Genomic DNA, 26,192 nt, shown 5'->3' with positions numbered 1-26,192 from the left:
CGGATTTTGAGTCGTATTTGAACGTTGGATATTTAGTATACTGCGTCTTGCAACTGCAAGACCATTCTAAAACGTTGAATTCTTCTACGTGCATTTAAACTTACGAACGTGAAACTCGAAAGAGATAATTTGGTTACACCATTGTTTGGGAGAAAAATATCTTACATTTACATTCGACAAAATTCGTTTTCTCGAATTAGTTATTTAAATTGTCTGATTCGAAGCGCGCTTCAAAATATCCGGTGAATTCAAATGATTTGAACTTGAAGCTGAATGTCTGAGTGCGCGTCTGGTTGTACTACTGAAGGGATTAACAAACGTTTGAAATTTTCCTATTTGTTTGCCATTTTTGATTCGCGAGGTCAAATGAAACAGAAAGTTTGAGAACGTCGACGGACGAAACAAAAGGTAGTATTTCATTCGATTTCTAATCCATATTTTTTCAACGCAATTCACCCGTGCAAACTTAAAAGGGGAGGTGAACGACAGCTTTCAACGTGCAGGTCAGACGCACCGCGGGCTTTCCGACAAAAAGCTCATAAAAATTTAATAGATCGTCCGTTCCGAATGCGACAGCGGGCTTTTTACGGCTTATAAATGCTTCGTTTGACCGAAAACAATTTTCCTCCTGGTTCGAGAGTCGCAGTGGCGCAAACTCGAAACCGGCCAGTTTAGAAACGCTTTCAACGACCAAGCCACTTCTAGCCGACCAGACGAGTAACACGAGTTTTAATTACTCGCCATTGGATTGCCCCCAGGTTTCGGTCGCCTAACGCGATGAACTTCGTAAATAACTGAATCTCTAAAGTTCCGACGCCCGCGTTTCGTCGCATCACATTTTTCTACGCAGCATTTCTAGTTAATCAATCGACTCGCTTATTTATTTTATATGAAAATTTTCTCTCCAAATTTTTTCGATAAATTAGAATAATTTTCTTATCTATATCAAGTAGACACTAATACATTTATGTTGTCCGGTCGTATCAGTTACGTTTGTTATTCAAGTAGGTTTTTCTTTACTCTGAAGTGGAATCGAACAGCCCGAATACTTTACCAAGAGATTGATTGTTTTTTTCTTTTCTTTAATTAACGTTTAACGTTGCGTCAACTGTATTGTTGTTGCGCAAGATTATCGAAAACAGTTCGTAAAAAGTATTATACTGCGCGTGGACGCGTTTCCATATTTACATTATATAAGGTGGCAGATTAATTTTTGCTTCTTTTATCAACTTCATTCATATAATCGGTATCAGTGTCGTTTTATATAACGAATTCCTATTTGTTATATAATTAATAAAAAGCTGGGCTTGTCGTTACGAAGAATCATGGGATCTATGATATTTTACGATGTTGAAAAGTAAGGCAAAATATCATGGAAATTGAGAAACAGACAAAACAAAAGCCTGGCACAATGTACTGTTTGAAAGTTTTTGATTCGACACATAGAGAATAGTATAGCGTTATATAATACTACGCGCAAGGCCAAAGTCGACGATGACACATCGGGGATTGATTTCTGGCATATCGCGTTTTACGTGGATTTTCGAGAGGATCACACGTCAGCTATCCAATTCGACGAGGTCCCCGATTAAAATTCGATCGGTTATCATCGGAATGTCGTGTGATATTCCGGCCGAGTTTTATGTGTGGGACCGATAACAATCCGCTGGATTATTGAAACCCACGCATCGATTGATCGACAGCCACGATATCAGGAATTGCTCTGGCCTATACTAGTGCGCCTACGATTCGTTGATGTACGTGCCGCTTCCGTGCGCTCAGAAAACCACCGTCGCCGTTCCTCTGTGTTCGCCAGCTTTGAAATTTCCGTGTCTAGACTTTTTAGCTGGCTGGAAAATCTGTTACGGGAAAATGTAAACTTTTTATAGATGAAACATCCATTACTTTTGTCATATTGTAACATGCATCAGAAATAGCAGTTTTCGTGGGAAACGATTTTTAACAACCGGTATGCATTATTATATTCAATGTTATACGCACAGTACTGTGGAAAAATATACACGTTTTCGTCTGGAAACGAGAATTGAAGGAATTCTCGTTAATATTGAGTATGAAGTAATATTGGGCGATATAAAATATTAAATGTTACTCTCTGGTAGTTTGAATTTGACGAATCGATACCAAATATTACATTTTTTCTTTTTTGCTAAATCGTCGTTGTTCACGTTGTACAAGGGAATGAGAAATTTCTGTTAATAAATGAGTAGACAAGATATCAACAAGATTTTTTACATCTTTTTTATGTCTTCTTAGTGGTTATAATTAGTAATCTGAAAAAAAATTTTAAATGACTTGTTAATGGATTGCTTAGTAAAGTAAAAAATATATTTTGGAAGCATTCAGAAACGGATAGCGTTTATAATACAATATATTTATTACGATATATCTGTTACTATAATAATACTAAAAATGATTAAACTTGCAACATTTATATATCAATTTGTGTCTTAGAATATACATATATTTCTTTCGTTCTTATTTGCTAGTTTTATAAAAGTTTTGCTCGAAGAAACAAAGTATTTTGTCGATAACTGTAAGAACTGGGATAGTAAATTGGTCGACCTTGTGTATTATTGCAAATATTAAGTTTGAAATGACAACATAAAGTGATTTCAAAATAGATTGTATCAAAATCATCGTTATCACTTAATCTTATATACGTATCAAATATATCAGATATTATATAAATGAGATTCTTAATACAATACACAACAATAAGTGATCCGGCGAGTGTAATTCCATTAAAATTCATCAGAATCGCCGAAGATCTATTTCGACAAGTTTAAAGAGCGATAAAGTTTACAACGAAAAAATCTAGAAGATCGAACAAACTTAAAAGACGTCGTTATCAATGCAAAAATTTATATTTCTTCTAAACATGCGTATAAATTGAAATTTGCTTGATAATGCAATAGTTTAAACATTTCAAAGTAAATTAAAGTACACCAAAGTCACATGCCAGGCCCATGTCGGCTGATCCCCGACATATTTTCTCAACAAAGTGCTATAAATGAGCAGCGAGTGAAACAGCTAATCAAAATAACGTAACAAAGGTGCGTAATCGCTATCAATCAATCAATAGTCATCGTGCAATAGCGAATAACACATTCGTTTCTATTTCTCTGATTTGTGAAATTGTTTCCACGTTTCTTCTATTCGGTACAGCTTGACTTCTAAATTGACGGGTTCGCAACAAAAACTACGCTTTTCCACGTTTGCCTTTCTGCGGGAGAGCAGAAGGATACTGCAGCTTCTTCGATTTCTTTCCAACATTTCGTTTCAAACGTTTTTAAGAAAATATCCACCGTTACGTAATTTGAATTTGTATTTACATCGCAGAATACACATGATATATCTATAAAAGCATTCGGTGGTAAAGTGTTCAAATACTTTCATGAGTCACTGTGATGATAAAGGAATACGTTCCAATTTCAACCAATATAAAATGTTACTTCTCCATTGATCCCACTGCGTCTATCCAAAGCTCTTATATAACCATGAAGGAACGAATGGAACTTACAAGAAACAATGCAGAAGTATATGTAAAAGATATGGAAAGTATTCTACGAGCGAGTTACTGTTCGTCGTACCGAATTTGCGCGATGTTCGGAATCGAATGCAACAGCATCTTTGCGCGGCCATTCGTAGAATTCATGTAGAATCCGCTGCTTCATAATCCTATCGACGACTTTATGAAGATATTGCACAGATGCAAAAGAAGGCGGCATAGCGGTTGTAAAGGGGAGGGGGAGCGTGAGAAAGCCTCTCTCTCTCTCTTTCTCTCTCAAAGTCGATCTGGATTTACGATATTGGTTGCAACACCACCTGAACCCAGACCCTGGGCGACCCAGCTTTAAACCATCTCAAACCGGTTACCTTACTCCGTAAGCACGTTAGATCGGCTTCCTTTATTTATTTCCGCGTCTTGTATTTCCCTTTTCCGCTGGGCCGCGTCTCTCCGCCTTTACGAGTGGACTTGTCGGAATAAGTTATGAGTGTCCTTTATAACATCGTTGCATTACTTATCGAAGGAAAATGGCATCTACCGAACCGCGTTTGCGTCAATAAATTCTGAGGATTGCAGGAGAACCGTTTATTCGCGGACCGGTTAGTGCCTTTGCCGAAGCTATCGATTCGAAGAAAAATTCAGCATCAAAATTTACGTCTCACTGAGTCTTAACGACACGCTCCGTACACCGTCGAAAGCCAATTTTCTTGGTTCACCTTAATGGATTTACTATATTGCTAATCCAGCACAGGTGCAGTCTATTGTTCCATTCCGACTGATAAGAAATGTAGGACTTCGGGATGACATAATTTAGATTTTAAATTTTCACGATATTTATTAGATGACATATTTGTGGTTCTATCAGTTCCGATCGTTCTCTTCGTTGTACGTTTCGCTCCGAAGTTTCACGGACATTCCGGTCCACTTCTTCAGGGCAGATCCGAAACGGTTTCAGAAGTGAACTGGAATGTTCATAAGACGTAGAAGCAAAGCAGAAGGTACTAACAATTAGCGAATACACGATCGAAAGTTAAGGGACCACAAATATATCATAACGCAATAGACATATTTGGATGTGACGCAATTTTATAAAATTATAAGGAAAGAAGATTTAGCTGCAACGCATATTTTCGCTCACTGAATATGATGACAAACTTTGAACGCACATTAATAACGAGCGTATATAAGTCAGAAGAATGTATTTTTTAACACACATTTTTGAAGGGTTGACAGCAGGATCCTTAAAAATTAAAAGACTCGTTCGTTTTACAGAAACATCAATATCAAATACGATTTGAACGTAATCCTTAAGTACGGATATCAAATTGTCATATTTACCTATATACATTTTTACCCGTGCGCATTTTCCAGAAAAATTCGCGATATTTCTATAACAGGTAGGGAAAACTTTCAATGGGTAAATTTATGTACCGATAGATAGCAAGGACAATATAAATGAGATTTTAAATATACGTATCGCAAGCTTGTTGTCGTGGGACGCGTGCGCAAGAGAGGCCTGTTCTCCCTTTTAAGCATATTTTCTATTTTCCACGACGAAAGGGACGCGATAAATAATCGACGCATAAATCTCGTCGCGTGGCGCGGACGTATTCGATCGTTTAAAACGGGAGAGGGCAACCGCGCTATTATTTTCTCCGCACACTCCGCCGACGGATTTTCTCGGGAAAATTCACGGCGCGCCTTTCTTTCCGAAACTCGAAAACTTTCCACTGATCGTTATGAATATTTAACGCTAGAAATGGCTTTCCTCTCGACGGTAATCGACCATCAACTACAGTACCGCGACTCGTGTCTTCGTTTCTTCTGACTTTTAATTCTAGGGATTTGAATATGATACGATTTACAGTAGATTCTTAAAATGTCAATTACTATTGAAAAATATTTAATACTAAAAGGCTATCATGCGTGAAATTTCAGCCAATTTTATGTGTAATACCATCGTGTTGTGGCTCCTAACCGTGACAAACAATAATTTTTCTACTTTTCGTGTAAAATTGAATAGTGAATTCCTAAATGTGGAAAATATAAAATTATGCTGAGATGAAATTTCATCTATGATAGACATAAGCGTGATTTGCTTCCGGATATCACTTTCTGTTATCCTTTCCTTTCGGAGTTAATAATAACATTTAAATGAATTACGAATACGCGAGAAACTTCACGCAGAATATATAAATTATAGCGATTAACTTAATTAGGCTTAATTACACTTCGAATTGTATCTTAAAAAACGAGCGCTCACGATGATAACAGGAATATTTTCGCACAAAAGTCATTTTTCTCCTGTACATAACAATTCAGCAATTTCTGATTTATGAAACTCGAATCAAATCGGGATCGTGAAACATTTGAACGTATACGTAGCCACGATTCTACCAAGGTACTGAATAAGCGAAATCAATTTTCAAATTGAACTCTTTCATTACCTGTTTACATAAAAGACTTTTATGGAGCTAAGGAAAAAACGAGCCGAAGTCAAGAGCCAAGGCGGTGTGAATTTCATTAAAAATAGCGAACGGCAAACAGTGCTGGTTGCAGATGGAGGAGAATGAGAGAGATAATGAATGAATTTATAGTTTTTAATATTTGTTCATTATGCTGTTGCAGAAGGTTGCGCATGGTGAACAGGAGAATGCTAGCGAACAACATAAACAGCGTTGTTTGCGATAATCTATTATTCTACTTGCTGGTTAAGGGCGTCATTTTCTTACGTGTATACACAAGCTTGGCGTTTCGATTATCTCTAGTGGGCATAAACTTGAAGAAACACAATATACCGTATAATGTGACCATTACATCGCATACCTAGCTAATACATGACATTCTTTCGTGTACAGGAACGTTTTTCAAAAGGTATCTCATTATGCTACGCCGAGGAGCACGAAACGCGCCTTGAATAACTGCTGAGGAACTGAACATAACGGCATTTACACTGGTATGCTAAATATTAAACTTTGATTAGATTATCATTTTCGAAACTGAACGTTCTATTAGGAAATTCTTGTATGGATGTACATAAATATATATTTAATTTCTTTAGATATATCGCAACGTGATGTAACTTTTGAAATTAAAATGTATGAAGTAAAATTCGAAAAATTTTCATCCATAAAGAGAAATAAATTTTTACAATCTTTCATTTTTCATTTTAAATTTGTAGCGCATTTTTCACAGCGTTCTCACTTTTGTGTTAATTAATGATTCAGTTCGTCCTCAAATTCAATTTCTTTTTTAGTCTCAGTTTTTTTATTTTTTAATACGTACTTCTACACTTCCTTACTTATTCTATTTTATAAGGCCTAAATATCGCGTAAGTAAGTGGAGAAGTTGAAATTCCTATCAGATAAGCGAAATAATTTCACTGATTACAATGAAACGCGATCATACGAAACGAAAAATTTATCTTACAACGTATAATATTGATATTGCGAATACTAAAAATTCAAAGGCCATTTGCAAGCGTGTCGATACGTTAAATTATACTCTCGTTAAAAGCGGCTGAAACTGCGAAAACGTAATGGTTGCTTTTAGTAGCTGTGTTTCATATGTGATGTTCAATTGCCAAAAATCGTACATAATGTACGCGCCGCTTCAACACACGACGCTCATAATAAATTAAGAGGCTTTCAGCAGCCGCGCCTATTAGCAGCAACGGGAAAACAAAATAATACGTGAATATAATTCAATACGTATGTATGCAGACACGCGTATTCCGTGTATTACAGTTCGCGTTCGAAATATGAAAACATGAAAAACGGGAAAACGTATCGCGTAACACATGGAAATATATTTATATCACTGGCACACTGCAATGTGCTACTAGATACTGTGCATTGTTGGAAGCAAATTGCAGTCACGGAGGAACCTGCAGTTAAAAAATATCGACTCGTGTTGATCTTTGTAATTCCAGTTACTATTTTAATACACAAATAGGTAAATGAAATTTATCTAATCTCGTGAAGTTCACTTCGATCTTATCAATTTCGCTTTTATGTATCTGATAGCAAATTTATAAAATAGATGGTCAATGAAATCTCTTTAATTCCAGTATACCTACAAATATATATACTTAGATAAAACTTATCCAATATTAAGACATATGTTTACAAAAATTGAAACGATAGCTATGACGATTCGGTACAGTGTATGCTATAACTTTCATCTTTTGAACGAATATTCCTAAAGAATAAATAATGAAAATGATAGTTTAAAAAGAAGGATTAACTAGAGGAAAATATTTTGGAATGGTTAATACCTACTAAAATAAATACAATAAAGATGAATCTGGTAATTCGCTGAAATACCATACTAAAACAATAATAATAATAATAAACAAAAATAGACAATAAAGTTTTACCCAGACCTGGTTGTCATTTGTCGAAACCACATCGACATTTATTTTATTTGTCCACTGATTGATCAGCATTAGGAATAAAGGTAGAACAAGGCCATCGTTCTAGTGACGTTGGAGATAGCTGATGCAGGGCCAAGTGTCAAAGGACGTTGAAGAGTGGAGAAGGGATGGTAGGAGAGAAATGGTGCGGAGGGTGATTTTCGAGGACCCAACAGAACGTACCGTCGGTAATGTCGATGAATAGAGAGGTAATGAATCGTAGTGGACACCAACACGGAAGAGGCGAGGCAATTCTAGGCGTTTGGCTGGCCCTCTTCCCTGAAAAATATATACGTATGTTCATTCCTCTCTTCCTCTCTCCTTATCGGCTCTCCTTTTCTTTCTCGCAAGACCACAACCTACCCTCTACCTATATCATACGCGATAGCTGCAGTAGGTGAAATAGAGTACATATAGAGTGGTATACCTATTCATATTAAAGCCTCTGAAATCCACCCTCTTATTCAGGCCTATGTTGGCATTCACGTTGGTACCAGACACCAGAAACTGACCACCTATACGCTTTCCGCACGTTCCTGGTATTCTTCTTGTTTCTCTTTATTTATTCTGCTCCTATTCCTGGATACCTGGCCCGTTCCGCGCGCCCGTAAGATATCGCACTACTTTCTGCCAAAACCACCACCGAACGAAATTAAGACTTTACGTCGCGGATATGGCTCAATAAAGAAAATGAATTCTCGGTTGGACGAGAAGAAAAGATATTTCAGCGTCTCTCTTTCTTATCAATTCTGCAAAATGAGACGGTCAATGGAAAATTAATTAAACTGCTATACTAAAAGAACGATAATCAGATATGACCCATGTCTTGAAGTATAGGCGTTCAACATTAAAAGTTTAATTAATACTTGTACATTAATTCTTGCTGTATTTTTTTGTCATACAATATATTTATAAAAAGGTATTTCTGTATTATTAGAAAATACGTAGGCTCAAAAATATTTATCTACTTATATTCATACGTTGAAGAACTAATTTCCTAATGTGTAGCTATATGTAAATACCTTAGATGCTACTACACACGATAATTCCAATTTTTAAGAAGTATATCTCTTCTCATGACTTCTGTCATTTAAACTTTAACACACAGCAAAAGTTCTTCAGAAAGTTAGTGTTACATCTCTGGATGTTTCTTTATTATTAATAATGCACGCATATCTTCTTACAATAACCGACTTATTTTCAAACGAAATTTATTCATAATTTAACGCATTGAAAACAATGTATTCAAGAATTGAAGATAAATAGATCGTTCGAGTTTCGTAAAAGTTGCAAATGGTGTACCGATTAATTTACTCAGAGGATCGTCCAAGTATTGGCAGACTTTGAACCGTGTAGAATTGCAAGATTATTGACAGTAGTTGTTTATTAATACGTGTTATGCTACTCTACATATGTGTTTCTAAACCCTATCTCTCTATCTGCTCTATATACTGTGATTCTGTTTGTGCTCTGATATATAACTGTGTAGTGTATTTAAAGCCAGATGTGTGATTATCTAGTGCATTAATTAAACTCTGATGCATATTCACGCGTATAGTGTACTGTTTTAACTTCTCTATGTATTATTTAAACTGTGTATTCTCTAGGTATGTGAAATGAAAATAGAACAACAGCACTCCGCTATAGTTTCGTAAGTAACTATACTTATAATTTGATTAATAAGTAAAATTATCTTACAACCCCACCGTTTCATCTCTTTAAAGATGTTCGTACAAAATTCTTAGGATAAGACAATCTAAATATATATATAGTAGGTCAATGAATTTCATGGAGCATCTGAACATTAATCCAGTCCTCAATCTTTTCCCCGTTCAATTTTTACCGTTGTTTGCTTATCCCGTACAGATATATTAAAACTTTTCCATGACCCAGCCTCGCGTCACCGTGTTGTTGGTTCACGCGACCAACCAAACCGATCGATCGAATTCAGGATTACCAGTACGAGGGAAATCACTTTGCAGCGAGGCCGCTGGAAGAGAAACGCCTCCAGCAACCTTCCAGAAATAACCGAATCATTTAGATTTCGGGGATCTGACAGGGGTTTGGGGTGCCAAGCAGACTGTTGCAAGTTCTAGAAGAGCATGAAGGTAGCGAGGATCGAGAAACGAGGAAGAGGGTGGAAAAGGCAGCGACACTTTTATCGATATCGACGGCCCCGAAGCGGCTACGAAGCGGCCTTCTCCGACCTTTTTACTTTGCCAAGATATACAAACAGCTATATACATAGCTACGTAGGTGATCGCGGCTCTTTGGTAAAGCCGATAGAGGAAATACAAGCAGGGAGAATCCATTTTTGAGTAAGGAAACGGAAGACGCGAATTAGAACGCGCCATAAACTTTATAGTTGAGAGATGTAAGAAATTGTGGATCAGCTTTAATAACGTATTGATTGCGGATATTTGCCGAAATTCATATTTTTACCAATAAGATTAAAAATATATTGTGCTAAATATTGTAAGGAATACTATACTTTGGGCACTTAATATTTTGTTGCACATTACGGGCGTTCTATGTATTTTTGCATTCTAAAATTTCGCATAAAAGCGCATAAAAATCCGCAATCTGATAATGTAGACATATTTGACTCTTTTTTGTTGAAATATTTATAGAAGAAATTATTGTTACTTTTCAATATAATCATTAATCTTAAAAATTACACGTTTTCTTGTAGTTTGTTTTACGAACTGAAAGTTAAGTGATATCTGAGTGACTCTTGATATAATAAAAAATGAAAAGCTTGTTAGGGTTATAAAGCGAAAATGGAAATAAAATCAAACATAAGCAAAATTTTGGTAACATGAAATTGATCGACAATGTACTGAGTTTTAAAATGTGACTTGTGCTTTTCTCCTGCGATATTCATATATAAGCAACGTAAAATATTAATTAATTTTATAAAATAGCCTTACTTAACGACCTGAAACAATTACCAAATTGTTCCCTGAAATCACATAAGAATGCAATATTCCTTTCTCAATTTCCCTTCTTTTTTTATTCAACGAAAGTGCAGCTACATAGTATATTCGTAACGGTATTAAATTTTACAATTCTATTAACGCGTGTTTCTTTTCCTGGAATATGTGACAATAATGAGATATTTAACCAGAAGCCAAATCAATAAATTTACTAAGTCTGACTCTCCATAATTTATAGATCAGATAGCGTTTTCTCATACTGTTATAGCGTTTCTATATCAAATGTAACAAGTTGACACGCTTGAAACGGAATGCCTTTCAGATTATAGATATAAAATGGAGAGCTCCGTTTTACATCAATCATACAGCTACAATGATAAAAGTCGCAAACATTCAACTTTGACAGCTGATTCAAGAGATAGAGAGTGAAACGTTAAAATTTTTTTACATCTTTTTAATGACGATACTGAATTTTAAACGCCGTTTTTTTGAAGATCATTGCGTTACTTGGCACTTCCTATAATTTATTTCATTACTACGTATACAAAGTACTTGTACATTTTCCATCATTTACCACCTTTGACATTTACCACCTTGGACATTTGCCATCGCCAATCTTCATCTGTCCATTATATACATTATATAAAACGTATTGAAACTTAATTAACACTGTAATGAAACGCGACTATTATTCTATTGGTGTAATTTGAAATCACTCCAAAGATATACATAGAAGCTACAAGACATTTACATAAACAGTAGCCTCATTTTCTTTCTCGTTTCTATCAACGAATACGATTTTCACATTATCAATACAATTACGGCAACATCGGCGAAGCACAGTCCTTAATTATCACATTTCGTTCGAATCCAGCAGGTGTTCTGATATTTATAAACGAGATTGTACAATCTCCTATAAAAGTGCCAATTTTTCTGACCGATGTCGACAATGCATTTGCAAGAGAAAGAAAGATATTGGCTGGTCGACGGTGAAGAAGGACGATTGATTCGGTAAAGGCGCGAAAACGAAAGTAAGCACGCATAGATATGCAAAGACTCGTATGTTCCGGCTGTGGACGGGGCACGCCTATTTGCATACTTCAATACGGTGGCTTGAATGGCAGACTCGCAAGAGACCCATTTTAGATACAGTCCATAACACAGCATTCAAACGGCAGCGTCGGCTTTTTCATTACTCTTTTTTGCGCTTTGCAGCGAAGCTGTAGCCAGGCGAGAGGTTATGCACGGCCCCGTAGCATCCGTCGAGTAACACAGCGTTGTAAAAACCCCATAAAAGTCCGTTTCCTGAGGGGCAATACCGACCGGGCTCCAGGTTCATATCCGTGGCTTAACCATTATCAGCCATTACGTATTTTCATAATATTTTACACCCTAGTGGCGCATCCCACAGTCGTCGGATACATTGTCGTTCCGGATATCGTCGCACGGAGATTTTTCATAGGGCCCCGACGATGAATGAGAACCAAGCACCGACGAGAACATGCGGAATATCTAGTCACCATCGAGACGTGCTTCTCCTCCGCTCTTCCCTCGTTCCGTATTCCGCGCTCGTCGAAAATGTTCGACGATTTTTAAGAATTACACCAACGCATTGTTTCGCGACACGAGGTTCCAACATGCTGACAACGAATTTTTCTTCCACCCCCCCCCCTTTTTTAGATTCCATTTCTACCCTTGCACATTTTCATTTTCATCAAGCTTTGAGCTTCTATCGACGCTAACGAATGTTGTACAATGTCGGATAAAATGGAAGAGTTTACTTTAAAATATGAGACATTTTGTATTCTGCGTGGTATCCTTTTGTTCATTTTCCATGCATTCAAGTTGAAGAGAAGAACGTTTTATGTTAATATATGTGCAACAGGAATGTTGGCTTATTTGGCTTGGTAGTTCTGTAAAATATATACAGTGATTTATGAAGATTTTTCTACGTTTATCATAGAAAATTGTTATGAGTACGTCGATCTTTTGAAACTCGTTTGCAGAGAAAAAATGTTTAGAAGAAAAGTTACATTATTGTGAACTATATACTATGTGCATTTATTCTATCATCTTTTATAACACACAAACGTGACGGAATTATACATACATATATGATATAACGATCAGTCTACGCTTATGTTACATTTATTATTTCAGACAAAATATGTAAAGTGAAATATGTCCATAACATTTTAGCGGAAGTTCATCTGTTCTGGTATTTTTTATTATTCATTGTACGTGTAACACCCTCTGTAAAATTCTTCATGAAATTTCAAGTTTGAAACACCCAGCACTTTTCCATTCTCTAAAAGAGTTTTGAGTAATCTTTTAAACATAGAATGTTTTATGAAATAAAAGTATCGCGAAACATTGCAAATATCAAAGTTATCAATTTAAATAGATTCTATATTTTTATTATATGGTAATAAAAAAGTTTTATTTATTCGATTAATTATTGCCATATGTCTGTGTTTTCTTCCTTCATTCGAGGTTTACATTTCAGGAAGTAACTTTTTGCAGAGTAATTTATTAACTTTATATCACACATTGGAGCCGCTACATAAAAGCTTACAGGATCACCTGGTACACTTTTATCGTTTGCATTAAGGACAACGTGGAAGCTCTTAACGGCTCCCAGCTTTATGTTATCACGAACGCGTTCAAGCTACGGGAAAATATTTAATATAAAAACGTGCATGAAGGCGTATGCAAATTTATGAAATACACCTTAGACAGATTTATAGAACACACTTAATCAATTTAATCGGTTAATTGTGCAAATTAATTGGCATTTGCTAGTATTTTATAACAGTATTACTTCTTCTGTATTTTAATAATTTTGTTTTAATAACTTTATACTATTAATTTATGTATCAAAATTTACGATGAACGTTAGCACTGTTACATGTAGTATGAAAGTAATTACTATTTGTAAAAATGAAATTAAAATATTTCTACAAATTGTTACAACGCAGATTCTTCGTATTCTCTAATCAACATTTTTATGCTTTTCAATCCTCGTAATCATATCCACATATATGTCAAATTGCGATCGTTCGATCACTTTCGATCATTACGTTCCCCTATAAACCAAATTTAATTTCTACTAATAATCAATAATTGAATGTACAAATAATTTAATAATGAATAATTGACGGACATACGGTAAACAGTGTTAACCACCGTGACCATCCCTGAATTATTTAAAAACCGAAAATAAATTTGTAGGAGGTACACTCCGTCAAAATCAGGATATAATGGATTACTTTTTTCTGATCTCATATACATTTAAAGCAGAACTTTAAACATTTGAAGTGAACACAAAAAAAAAAAAACACATTATAGATTGAAATAGCCGTTAGTAATATTTAATAGCAGCAACACTCGTGCTTTTATAGATATTGTCGATCATTACAATAATAAACTCGTGTAATGATACAAGACAAAATATGGCCGCGATTATTTGCCTGGCTTTAATCAATGTGCTTAATTAGGTAACCAATTCAGTTGATTAATCAATTTGACCGGCTGACCTATTTAGTTCATTAACCTGTTTGGTGTGTTAACCGCTTAGCTGATTAACCATGGTGGCTGGTTCGGACAATATATTTTGATTAACAAAGTTTCGAAAATACTAACCAGGCACCATCTATTCTGCTAACAGTAAATAACATTTTTAAAATGTAGACTTATTTTTCATTCTGAACCTTCTTAACGTGAAATTCCTCTTACTGTTGACGAATATTTTTCGTGATTGAAATCATTACCTGATTGAAATCTTACTTAAGTATTTTAGCAATGTTATCTACGATAAAATCTAATCATCAAGTGACATAAAGGTCAGAAAATTAACAAAAATGTACTTATCGTATTTTTCCACGTGTTATCGAAATAAATATATAACACGACACACGTCAAAAAATAAATAATGAAATATTTATAGAATACAATCGCGATATAACAGAACTATCCAGCAATATGTTTCTTAAAATCGATATTTCGAATGAACGCGTAATCATCGCCCACAACTTCCCTTAAATCCTCGATGCCATCATAAAATTCCATCAGATCCATCTGTTTTATCTGAAATGGCGGCGATTCCTTTCGGCCTGGAATAAAACGTTCCGCTTTAAGCTGTCAGCGCGGCGATGCACTGACTGTTTTGCTTACGGGTGATGGTAAGCGAGTGCGATAAAAAGCGTGGAAACCGCGATGCCAGAGGAACGGAGAGATCGACGAGAGATTTACCGGCTTGAAACGAGCTATCGAAGGTGCGAGATAGTCCGAGGCGCAGAATACGCGGAATGGTGGATGGGGATCAAGCTGGAGTCGACTGGTAGTCATAAACGACGTGAATCGGAAGAAAAACTGCTAAACGAAAATGTCTGCGCCGGAAGATCGGGCCGAGCGATCTAATGGAGAAAATAATGGATTTTCGGCAATAAAGATCGCCTGACCAGATCAGGTTATCCACCCTTGGCCATCTTACCCTCGATTTCACTCTTTCTGCAGCGAGAAAGGCGTCGTGGAAAGTGGGTCGGTTCCCAAGCTCGCGTATCAAATCGAGACCCACATTTTGCTAACGTGCGTCGTCACCCAGCTACGATAAAATCCTCGTTCAATCGTTTCGATTAGAGATATACTTTAATAAGTTACTGAAAATATTTGTACTGTATCCGTGATATATCGCGAATGGCGTGCTTCCAAGTTCTGCAAGGAAGATGTCGCGATGCCGTGATTAAATATATTACCACGATTGATTCAAGCAATAACATTTCAAATCAGTGAATGTATCAGTAGATGAATAAAATAATAAAATACTCTATGACAGGTATTTCATTTAATTTCATTCATTTGTTACTAGTTTATGTATATCATTAACAATCCTGTACTATTTGTTACTAGTTTATGTATATCATTAACAATCCTGTAAAGTATATTTTACATTACAAACTGGCCAAAATCGCCAGAAACTTACGAACGATAGTGTGTCTTCCAGCAATTATCTCATTTGTAATCAACTGAAATTACTGTGACCATTGAAATTATCGAGACATCGGACAAAGACACTTCCATTGTCATCCATACAACAATACGTAACAGCGTCGTGCAATTCATTGGTCTATCGATGATTATCAATCGCACGATAAACTGAATGTAAACGGGACACCGAATCGTTCCCAGTTTGCGTGGCAGAAGTTCTCAAAATTGAAAACGCGATAGCGATAAAGATAACCTACTATGCCTCTCTATAACGGCGTCTCGGTTCCTGCCCCGTTTCGTGAGCGGAAGTCTGAAGATTTTCAAAGCACCGTGCAAATTGACCTGACGGATTATCGAAGCTTCCTGAGGGCTAATTGATTGTTCATAAAATTTTATGCAAGTTCCTTCGCCCGTCCCCCTCTCCTCTTTCGCTGTGCATAGAGTGAAAATTTACCGTTCTCTGGCACGCCAAGTTTCTTCTGCGAGCTGCGTGAATTTCTGCAAGGTACACGTAATACACCTTTCATGACGAGAGTACAGTGGACTGTTCGCAGGTACGGCTGCATGTTGTTATCCGGCACAGGGGGATGGGCGAACGAGGGATTGGAGGACCGAGTAGACAGGGAAAAAAATTGGGAAAAAATATATATGTATTTAACTGCGGTACACCGAGCGCGCGAAACTTTCTTCTCTATTCTCGAACCTCCGTGGAATGTTGCATCGCGTGACGCAGTCCAGGGCGGAATTTTATTCTGAAATTTCCGTGTCCTCTGTGGTTGCTTTTAAAGCTTGCGGCTTGTGCCGTATGAAACTCGAACGTTTCGTCCATTCCTCCTCCTCGCCCCCTGTTACGGTTCTATATTTAAAAGCGTTTCCCTTGTGTTATGCGTTTCGTATGCTTTAACGTTCCCTTATTTCCTACGTTTCGTGTGATTTCGCCGCTGTTGAACTGTTGATCGCAGTTTAAATTCCTGGCAAAGGGTTCCGCGCGTCGTTAACCGACCCTGAAGAATTTCCATGAACGACGATCAATTATACTCAGTGCTACTGTTGTCGAAATTGGTACGTGGAAGCTATTACGAACTCTGCAGGATCCGTCATAATTGTACCTCTGATGCACATCTCGAAAGTTAAATACCTACATGTTTTATATATTGAATCAAAAAATACAGAGACTGTAATTGTACGTTCGTGAAGAGGAAAGTTAGATCATCACAAGGTACGTATATGAAAACGGTACAAAACATAAGAATGCCCAATAATAATTTGACATTTAAATATTAGAAAAACACGGAGCTTCCAACTACTTTCTGGTAGTGTAAAACTAAAAGTCTTGCAAAGTCGGGTGCAAAAGCGAAAATGTACCGTACAATGGCGTAAAGTGGCGTAGATTTCGGCTTTCCATTTAAATGTTTGCAAAAAACACTTGAATCTGAAATCCTGACCATTTGAATATTTTCCCCCTGGCATTTCACTATTCTCGTTACTCCGGCATTAATATTTCATGCCTGTATCCTCTCGCAAGGAGATACTTCTGTAAAGTATTTTAACATATAGCACCGCATGGCACTACATATACGCGCGGCAGTAATCGTCTGAAACCAAAATCTTCGTACTCAGAACGAAAAAAAGGCGCGCAGTTATAATGGAACAACACAGTAAATCCCGAGGGAACAACCTCGAACTGGCAACAAAAGGCACGGACACCGGCCGGAGGGCAAAATTAACGACGCAACACATGCGTGCATGTTCGATCCCAGCTGGTGCAGCAGTAGCAGCAGCAGCAACAGCAGTACCATAAGTACACAGTGCTCACGATCCGAAGAGGAAGGAGGGTTGTAGAGATGCGAGGAAATCTAGCAGGAGAGGAAACGTATTAAGCTAGGATGGAACGAAGAGGACAAGAGGAGAAACGGTAGCGTGCAGTCTATCAGAGATTAGCGGGTCCATCCATTAGGGAGTGATTTAACGTGCGCTGAACGTACGACGGCCCACCATCCATAGATCGCACACACGTTCGCTACGCTACTCGGTCACATATGTGGTATCGATATCGAAGTAGTTGACGCAACAACTATCTCGGTCCTCTATCGTTAAGCACGAGCTAACGCAGAGCAGGAAAGGCTAGTCAGCTCAGACCATAGGTTCAGACGCGTAGCCGGTGGTTAGCGGTCAGCAATGGGCATAATCAACCGAAATGAAGTACGTGCGCACTGGGGCTACATTCCACGAGGACGTTGAGCATGCCACCCTCTTCCAGCGTGCGGAAGCTTGCCCCTTTTCGACCGCCCTTAACAGCTTCTCCCTTCGACCAGATGAATTCCGTGTAGGAGGCGCGTTTACCCTTTCCTCTTGATCGGTAGATGACCAGTTTGCTTCTGGGACTAACGGCTGACCGGGTCGTAGTAGGCAGCTTGGGGAACGTAGGACAGAACACAGGATGATCGAGGGCGAACCGAGGCTGGAGTGGAGGAGGTACCCGGTGCTGGTCCCAGGGGCGCGATGTGTCGTGCCTAATTACAATGTCCAGCGCTTCCCTCTGTCCAAATACAAACAGCGAGGCTAATGTGGTACCGCCGTCACCGAAATGCAGGCAGCTGGATCGCACCTTGCAACGCTATGTCAATATCTGTCGATATTGTCCGCCGGTCCGAGCGTCATCGTCCCTTCGAATCGGATATAGCACGACGGCTAACTATCCGTGGAACCACTCAAGTCGTCGACGCTTTGATTAACCGGCGCAACGCACCTTCGAATCGTTGTTTTCCGTTGCTACGTAATTTTTTTCATGTGGCCAAAGGGAGCACAGTGGAAACGATCGACTAAGTAACAACTTGACGAATTGTTCGCGGAGAAAGTCGGGTAAATTAGTCGGTGAAACGAACAAATTGATTTCGGGAATAGGTGGAGTAACCAATGACTGGTGAATTGGATGGAACTCGAAGGTGAAGTCGCGGCGGAAATTGAGTGGCAGGGTGTATATATTTCTTTTTACGATCGAGCAGGAGGGTGAAGATGTTGTAAATATTTCCTTTTCTTAAGAATTATCTTCTAATTGCATTTCAAGAGACCGGTATACGTGTATCTACAAATTCTGATTAAAGTGACATAATTAGCAAGCAAGTGACAGTGTCCTAGTGCAAATGCATCTAACTTTACTGTAAAGTTAAGGAAACTGAAACAAATCGAAATACCGAAGATTCAATAACAAAAGTACATAGAGTGTAAAATTGAAAGCAAAGACACTTTCTATTGATCCTTTTTAACACATAATATATGTAATAGCACCCAATTATTAAATTCACGATCGACGAAATTTTAGGAGTAACGAAGTAACATGAAGCTTGTAACAAAAGAGGTGGGGATGTAATTTTATATCGTATTTTACTGACAAACGACGAATCGAAGTACTGTTGCCAGCATAAGGGATGAAGGGGAGGGGTACATTTTCGAAATGCAAACCAATTTTCGTCCGTGAGATTAATGGACGGTAGAAACGAACGGCGCCAAATATCACATATTTTCTGGATAATGTGCAACGCTCGTAAATAATAACGGGTTGCCGAATAGTTTTCACGTAAAAAGCAGTCTACCATCGAAAGGGCGTTAAATAGCATTCATTAAAAATCTTTATCGTCCCGCTGTCTGGCACAATTAAAACGTGTATCCCAATTTACACTTGGCGATTTAAAATTCTACGCGGTGATCGTCGTACGCTTTTAAAACTTTCCAAGTTATTTGAGAAAGAAAAGTGAGAGATACAAAAGGATGGAAATTCGTGACGTGTCAGTGAAAGGGACAAGCGCCCATCGATTAAAGCGAGAACGTAACAAAATTCAAACAGAAGTTGAAACATGATAACCGAAACAAGATTGATGAAATTGTACATAATGTTTACTCGCGTGACAAAAAGCTGTTTTTACCGTATGTCTGTTAACTAACGCTCGTACACGAGATGAAAAATTCCAGGGAATAAAACGCATTCAAAAACGAGAGGAAGATATAAAAGGATCTGTCAGTTCGGTTAAAAATACCGAAATTTTCCTCTGAAATTTTAATATTATATTTATATAGTACCTCTGTTGGATATTCACAAACTCAAACATTTCAAATACTTAGATAACAAAAGAAGATGTAATACTAATATGGCATTGTTTTTAGCGACCAGGTGAATATGTTTCCAAATAATTAATAAATACATCTCTTGAGTATAAAATTAATGAAACTGACAATGAAATGGATAAGATGTAACAGTTTCAAGAGTCGAAAAACTAAAGTAGCAGACAGGAAAACTTTATCGTCTAAAATAACATAAGTGAAACACTTCAAATTATGCTTACGTAATATTACTATCACTGCTGATTAAAATTTCAGTTGAACACATAAATTTCATATTGTTGATCATGTTTCTATTATCGCTATGAAAGGAAAATTTTAATGAAACGATACTATCAAAGACCTAAATAAAAACGATAGAGTTAGCTGCCTCGAGCTTATCAAGCTATTAAAAATGTTTATTCTGTCACGCTATAAAACTCGATCATAAAACCTCGAAATTCGCTCTTGGATCGAGTTTCATTTATCGAGCGTACTACACCAAACACGAGACTTTCGCTCCAGTTAGAATACATTTCTGCGTCGCCTTTGATCAGTAAATCGATGTAGTAGTATTAGATTAAAGGAATTGAAAACTGAGTGGAGCTGATTAGGAAAGTTGGCAGTAATTCTCGATCTCGCGCTAACTTCTCAAATTGGACGTCCGGGTTTCCCACTGTTCATTGGACCTGTCGTTCGCCTGTGTGTTTCCGTTTCGTATCCGCCACCACCAAGATGAGTTACGAGAAGTTAAAGGGCATCCACGATCAACGCGTGATTCGAACAGTAGCCTAGGCGGACATTTGGAAATTTTAGTGGCCATAAGCTCTCTGTGTGGCTATCGAGATTACATAGGTAAACGAGGCAAGGGGATGGCCAATTACCGAAAGCAATTACCGGCTAGCAATTAACGCGAAAGTTACAATAAGTAATTAACGCCCTTGCGACTAGCTACTTGTAATTAACTTACGCCCAGCTGCGTTTTTCCATTATTACGTATTTTTCGACGCAAAAGTACTGCCGGTTCCTGGCACGGGACCGCAACTGCGCTCCACGTTCTCGGAAATGATACCTTTTCAACGGCTTTACAAATCGCATTAGGCATATCTATATAAGTATTTCGATAATAAAGTACCTGGATCGTAATTTTTAAAAATTCATTAATGTGAATGAATTCTTTCCACATTGTGTATAGGCTGAATCATAAATAATCTTTGATCTTTTACTTAACGTAACCATTTATAAATCAATATTATAATATAAATATCACGTATTTTCATGTAGTCTTCATTTGTCAAGTAGTTTGAGTATACTGTAGCGTAGGTGTCGGTGATTTTTTTGTAGAATTAATTATGCACAGTGATCTATTTTACAAGGTACAATTTAGAAGGAACAACTCAGAATACGCGTAAGTTCTAACCACTTTATATTCTATGATGCTATATGTAGAGTAACACGAAATACGAATAAACGAACACAAAAAAATGCATATAGTACATGTACTTCTCGAAAAGATGAATAATTTCTAGAAAACATTCCAGAAAATATAGGACACGCTTACTTGTAACTCCAAAAATAATTGCCAGAAGTCCGATTAAAAATTTAATTTAGTGATTTCGAAGTTTCTCATTGACCTAACTATAAACTTTTTAATTTATCGTTCTGATTATACCGCGTTCATCTTGTTCTTCTCTGTGTTTGCAGACAAAGACCGCGCCTCATATTCCACAGTGTTTTCATTGCCTTGAAAATAAAGGGAACCTGTAACCATAGCGAACATATTTCTTGGAAAATATATCTGTATCTTGTAACAATGGTGCTTGGACCGTGAACGTTAATAAAATTTACAGCATCTCTCTTTACCGCCTTTCTCTTGATGCCGGCGAGAACGATAAACCGTTATATTACGCTGCCTCGTGATAAACGCAGGACTCCGGCATTGTTGAAGGGTTGCAGATGAACGTCACATATCATCAACTGCACACGCGTGTCTATATTTATATGAACGCGATATGCATGCCTCCTGCGAATAAACTCGCGTGATAAGGTTTACGATGTTCATTCAGCGAGAGCATTTGTCTGATTTCAGTAGCCACGGAAGGCGGTTCATTTCATCGTTGCGCTAGGCTCCTGAAAGAAATCCCAATTGTTCTACCGAGCTTATGCCCTTAACAACCACGTTGTTACCTACCCTATTTTCCTTCCACGCGTGCATACACATATGGATTTGGAAATATAGGGCGTGAAAGATCCCGAGTTGTCAAAGTTAAGACTAAAATTATATTTAAGTCATTCAGAACGAAATATTTTTTCATCCCTAGAAGAAAAATTCCTCTTAATAAATTATGGATGATAAAAATATATCTTTTCGATTGGTTTTGTGAAAAAGACACGATGTACTAAAATTCGAGATCAATTTGGCTGAGAACGAATGCATTTATCGTTTAATTAATTAGCAATCTATTAAAATATACTGTTGTGGATACGCAACATCGAGCGTGATAAGATACAATCATTTCTATGTAATTCAAGATAAGGTATACTTATTTGCTTACAAGTTCTTCGATTTATTCTTCGATTCCATTTAAAAAATTGTGTCTGACTTTCGCTTAATATCACCTAATATATATATTATATATTACAAATAAAATGAATTTATATTATACGCATAATTAGAGACAAATATTAAATGCATACGATTAATAGCAAAATGAAACAAATGTTCGAGTTTAATCTTTCGATAAAAACCATAGATTCAAAATAGTTTCATCCCTTCGATCGTGGAAATAATATAAAGAAAAGTGTTGATATTTCTTTGTATGTGTACGCAAAGAAAGAGTGAAATATTAAAAGGAAAGCAGGCAGAGGGTACTTGGTAGAAGCGAAAAACAAAGCGATTCCTACCCACTCTTATAACCAGGAAGTGATTGCTACGCATTCGTTGAGTTCGCCGACAACGAAGCCGCACTGGCAGCTTTAACAGCCCTCAACCAGAGACTTTTCCCGGGCAAGGTAAGTCCAGAGTTATCTCTCGCTTTCTACGAGCGCCTCTTCATCCACCTTCTTCATCCACCGCAACCGTTTATCTTGATCTCTCATGGAGTTTACAGCTGTTTTATCGTTGCCTCGCAACTTTATCCCCAACCCACACGTCGTTTTTCCCACCTTCCAGCTGTTTGTTTCAATTTCTTCCCGATACTGAAGAGCGGGATGGCGGTTAAGACAGCGTGGAACCGCGCGGATATCTATACAGGGTTTCTTAATACTTTCGCCGCACGTCATAAGCCGTATGGCGCGACAGCAACCGCGCGTCGACGCCGGATAGGATAAGTTTTGCTCGAGATTTCCAGACCATCCAGTCTCGAAGCAACGGCGGCGCGTTCCTTCGCCTTAGCGGCGTATCCCGATTCTATATACGGTTAAAGTTCGCTCGTTGACGGTCACAAGCCGTGTTCGCGGTGCACGTCGTGATTTGGTTGCGGGAGAATCAGTGGTAGCAAGTGGGGGGAGGTGGAAGGGGTGTTAGAATGCGGTTTAGAAGAGAAGGATGGATCGGTAGGTGTAGAGAGAAGCAAAATGGTTAGGGGAAGTAAGACCGCCGTGCTCAAGGGTCTGCCAGAGGTTGAGAGAAGGTATTGGGATCCAGCTGGAATAGCTAATGCTCGAATATGTCATAGTTTGGTAGGATGCGGTCAGAATTATACATGCTTTGAGATATACGCGCGAGTTAGCTCACATTCTCCTCTATTGCTCTCTCCGTACATACTGTCCCCTTCTAGCTGCTTCCTTTCTTCTCTGATTCTTGGCCCCATCCTAGTCGTGCTTCTTGCATCTACCTGCTTTACACCCTCGATACGTGCTCCCTCCTCTTTAACACCATCTCTCTCCCTCTTTTCGTCTTATCGTTCTATCTCCCTTTCACTTTTGGTTCACGTCACAGGGCCTCCATTTCGTATATGTACCATCACCATCAGCAGCCACCAATTCACCACCCTGCTGCGACGTATATCGCGGACCGTAACGCAGAGAGTTAGTCGGTTAGTTTAGATTCGCTCAAGCAAGTTTTGATGTCGTGTTCGCCTACTCCATGGCCCCCTCCTACTGCTCCCCGGTCGAATCTCTGTCAGCCGCTCCGTCTACTCATGGCCACCGAATCTCCTTCGGGAACCTAGCTTCTACCTTTCGCGCTAACCATCCAGCAACGACGACTCTCGCAGGCAGCCACCTTCTTCCACCCCTTTTCAGACAACCCCTACCAGAATATCCGAGTTCGCCACTACCGTCGACACATTACTAATGCCGAACTGGTCGTAATAGATTGGATGCCTGGAACTTGGATACGCCAACTAATGTGCCAGGCCAACCCCATTCACTCGTCACTTCCAATACCGTACTTGCACCCCTTTTCTGCTCGCATCGCTGCCTGCTTCCTTCGTATTTTAGTCAATGACGCATAGAAATCGAACGTGTCGTGATTGAAGTGTTGTATTTACTATATTTAAGTATGATGTTGGTAATGTGGCAAAGTAATTGAATTATACCATAGAATATTGAAACCTTGTAACAGAGATTTGACTGTTCCGAGATAAATAAACTTAGCTTGTTGCTGGATTTTCGGTTGTCATTATATCGAAGTATCATAATAGTTGTTATTAAAACAAAGTAAGATTACCATTTTTTAAATATAGATTTCAATTCCTGCTAGCCGCGGGATTAGAAAAAATACAACGATAAAAGTAAGTTAATTTTTCGTAAAACAATGCAACTCGATAGAAATTACATAATCACACGAGCTACTACGATACAAACACAGAAAACTACTATACGATTTTTCTACTAACAAAGATAAAGAAAGATTGCACGGTTCGTACATGTCTACTCGAAATCAGCTGAAACCCGCTACAAAATGCACTTGCGCTGCGTATAAAGAAAGATTTCAGAAACTTCATTCGTTACTACATGACAGTTCGATTAAGCAAAGAAACAGCTCATAAAACGCGACGATACAATCAACGCCCGTACCGATATAATTTTCACAATTTAGTTTAATCGTCCTATCGATCTACTTTTCACGCGTTCTACACGTATACCGATTTCCATGTATACCACTTGGTCTCCATAACTTATCTGCTATATCGTCGTCAGAAATGCAAGCATTACGACCATGATCCTCAAAATATACACAACAAACTGAGACAGTAGAATAATCCGGGAATCAAAGGTAAAGAAAAAAGGATTTCTTATGCACGAGGTGGTGCCTATTCCGCAATGCGGTCTTAAGCGTGCGACTGAGCGGTGCGATCGCTAAGGAAAGTGCGCTGGCATTTCGCTATGTAACGAGGGGAATTAACCCCAAGTTTAAGCGCGATACAGCCGCCGACTTTACTTACCTACCCGTGTCCCATACCACCGGACTACCACGTCGCCAGCAGCTCCGCACCAGTTCGCTCACCTCTTCCGGCGCGTATTCCTCTACTTACTTCTGCCTTTCTTCTGAGTCAGAATACTCGCACCCCGCAACCATAGTCTCCGCGGCGCTCGTTAGCTCGAATTATACTTTCCCGGGACTCGGTCGAGAAACGACGACGCGACATGGCGAACGTGACCGTGCGCGGCGAGTAATTCTCCGGTAGATCATTAATACGACCTAGTAGCAGCTCTGTTCGCGTTGCTCGTAGATTTGTATTCGACGATCGTCGACGTTCTATCAGTCTCTGTCCCGGATACCGCGACGAACCAAATGATGGAACAATACCGCCGTACCGACTGCGTGACATCGCCGTTATCTTGTTACCCTTCATAGGATGCGTCACTTGCCTCGCTGTTTCCGGGTTATTGTCGATGATGACTGATACTGATACTACGAATTACGCGAACCTCCGCACGTTTGTCTACTCTGCTAAGGAGATGTCCTGATACGCGGCTCGACTCCACGTTGCATACGAAACAACCTACAAATTTATTGTACGCTACGTATATCCGCGTACGTATATCTACGGTGAAACGTGTATCCTTGCAGCCCAGTTAGGTTCATTGCACTTTTTTCTGACTTGTTGAAATATTTATCTAGAAATGAGATAATTATTGGAATAAATTCTGACTCGTCTAGCAAAAAGAAAATCTATAAAAAGGTCGTAGTGTTTTCTTTCTTTAACTTTAGAAGTTGTTTTGAAGTAGGTCTATGAATATTTCTTTACTTGGTTCCTTGCGAGACAGAAGTAAAATTGGGATT

At 38.3% G+C, this 26,192-nt stretch overlaps 1 long non-coding RNA gene across 7 annotated transcripts in view; it reads right to left on the bottom strand.

The window, feature by feature from the left end:
• LOC138182727 (uncharacterized) overlaps positions 1-26,192 on the bottom strand; it is a 482,518-nt gene that overhangs the window by 36,714 nt on the left and 419,612 nt on the right. Inside the window, exons 4-5 of one of the 7 annotated variants that reach the window (XR_011173887.1) lie at positions 8,371-8,570; positions 7,911-8,313 (exon numbers count right to left, since the gene is read on the bottom strand). The exons of the other annotated variants lie outside the window; for them this stretch is intronic. This is a non-coding gene — a long non-coding RNA (uncharacterized LOC138182727). Of the gene's footprint in view, positions 1-7,910; positions 8,314-8,370; positions 8,571-26,192 lie in introns of those variants that run through there. 7 annotated transcript variants of the gene reach the window in all.

The sequence above is a fragment of the Bombus flavifrons genome, chromosome 8 (genome assembly GCF_040668555.2).
Source record: "Bombus flavifrons isolate JBK064 chromosome 8, iyBomFlav1_principal, whole genome shotgun sequence".
In the NCBI taxonomy this organism is placed as follows: domain Eukaryota; kingdom Metazoa; phylum Arthropoda; class Insecta; order Hymenoptera; family Apidae; genus Bombus; species Bombus flavifrons.
This window is presented reverse-complemented; position numbering and strand designations above follow the sequence as displayed.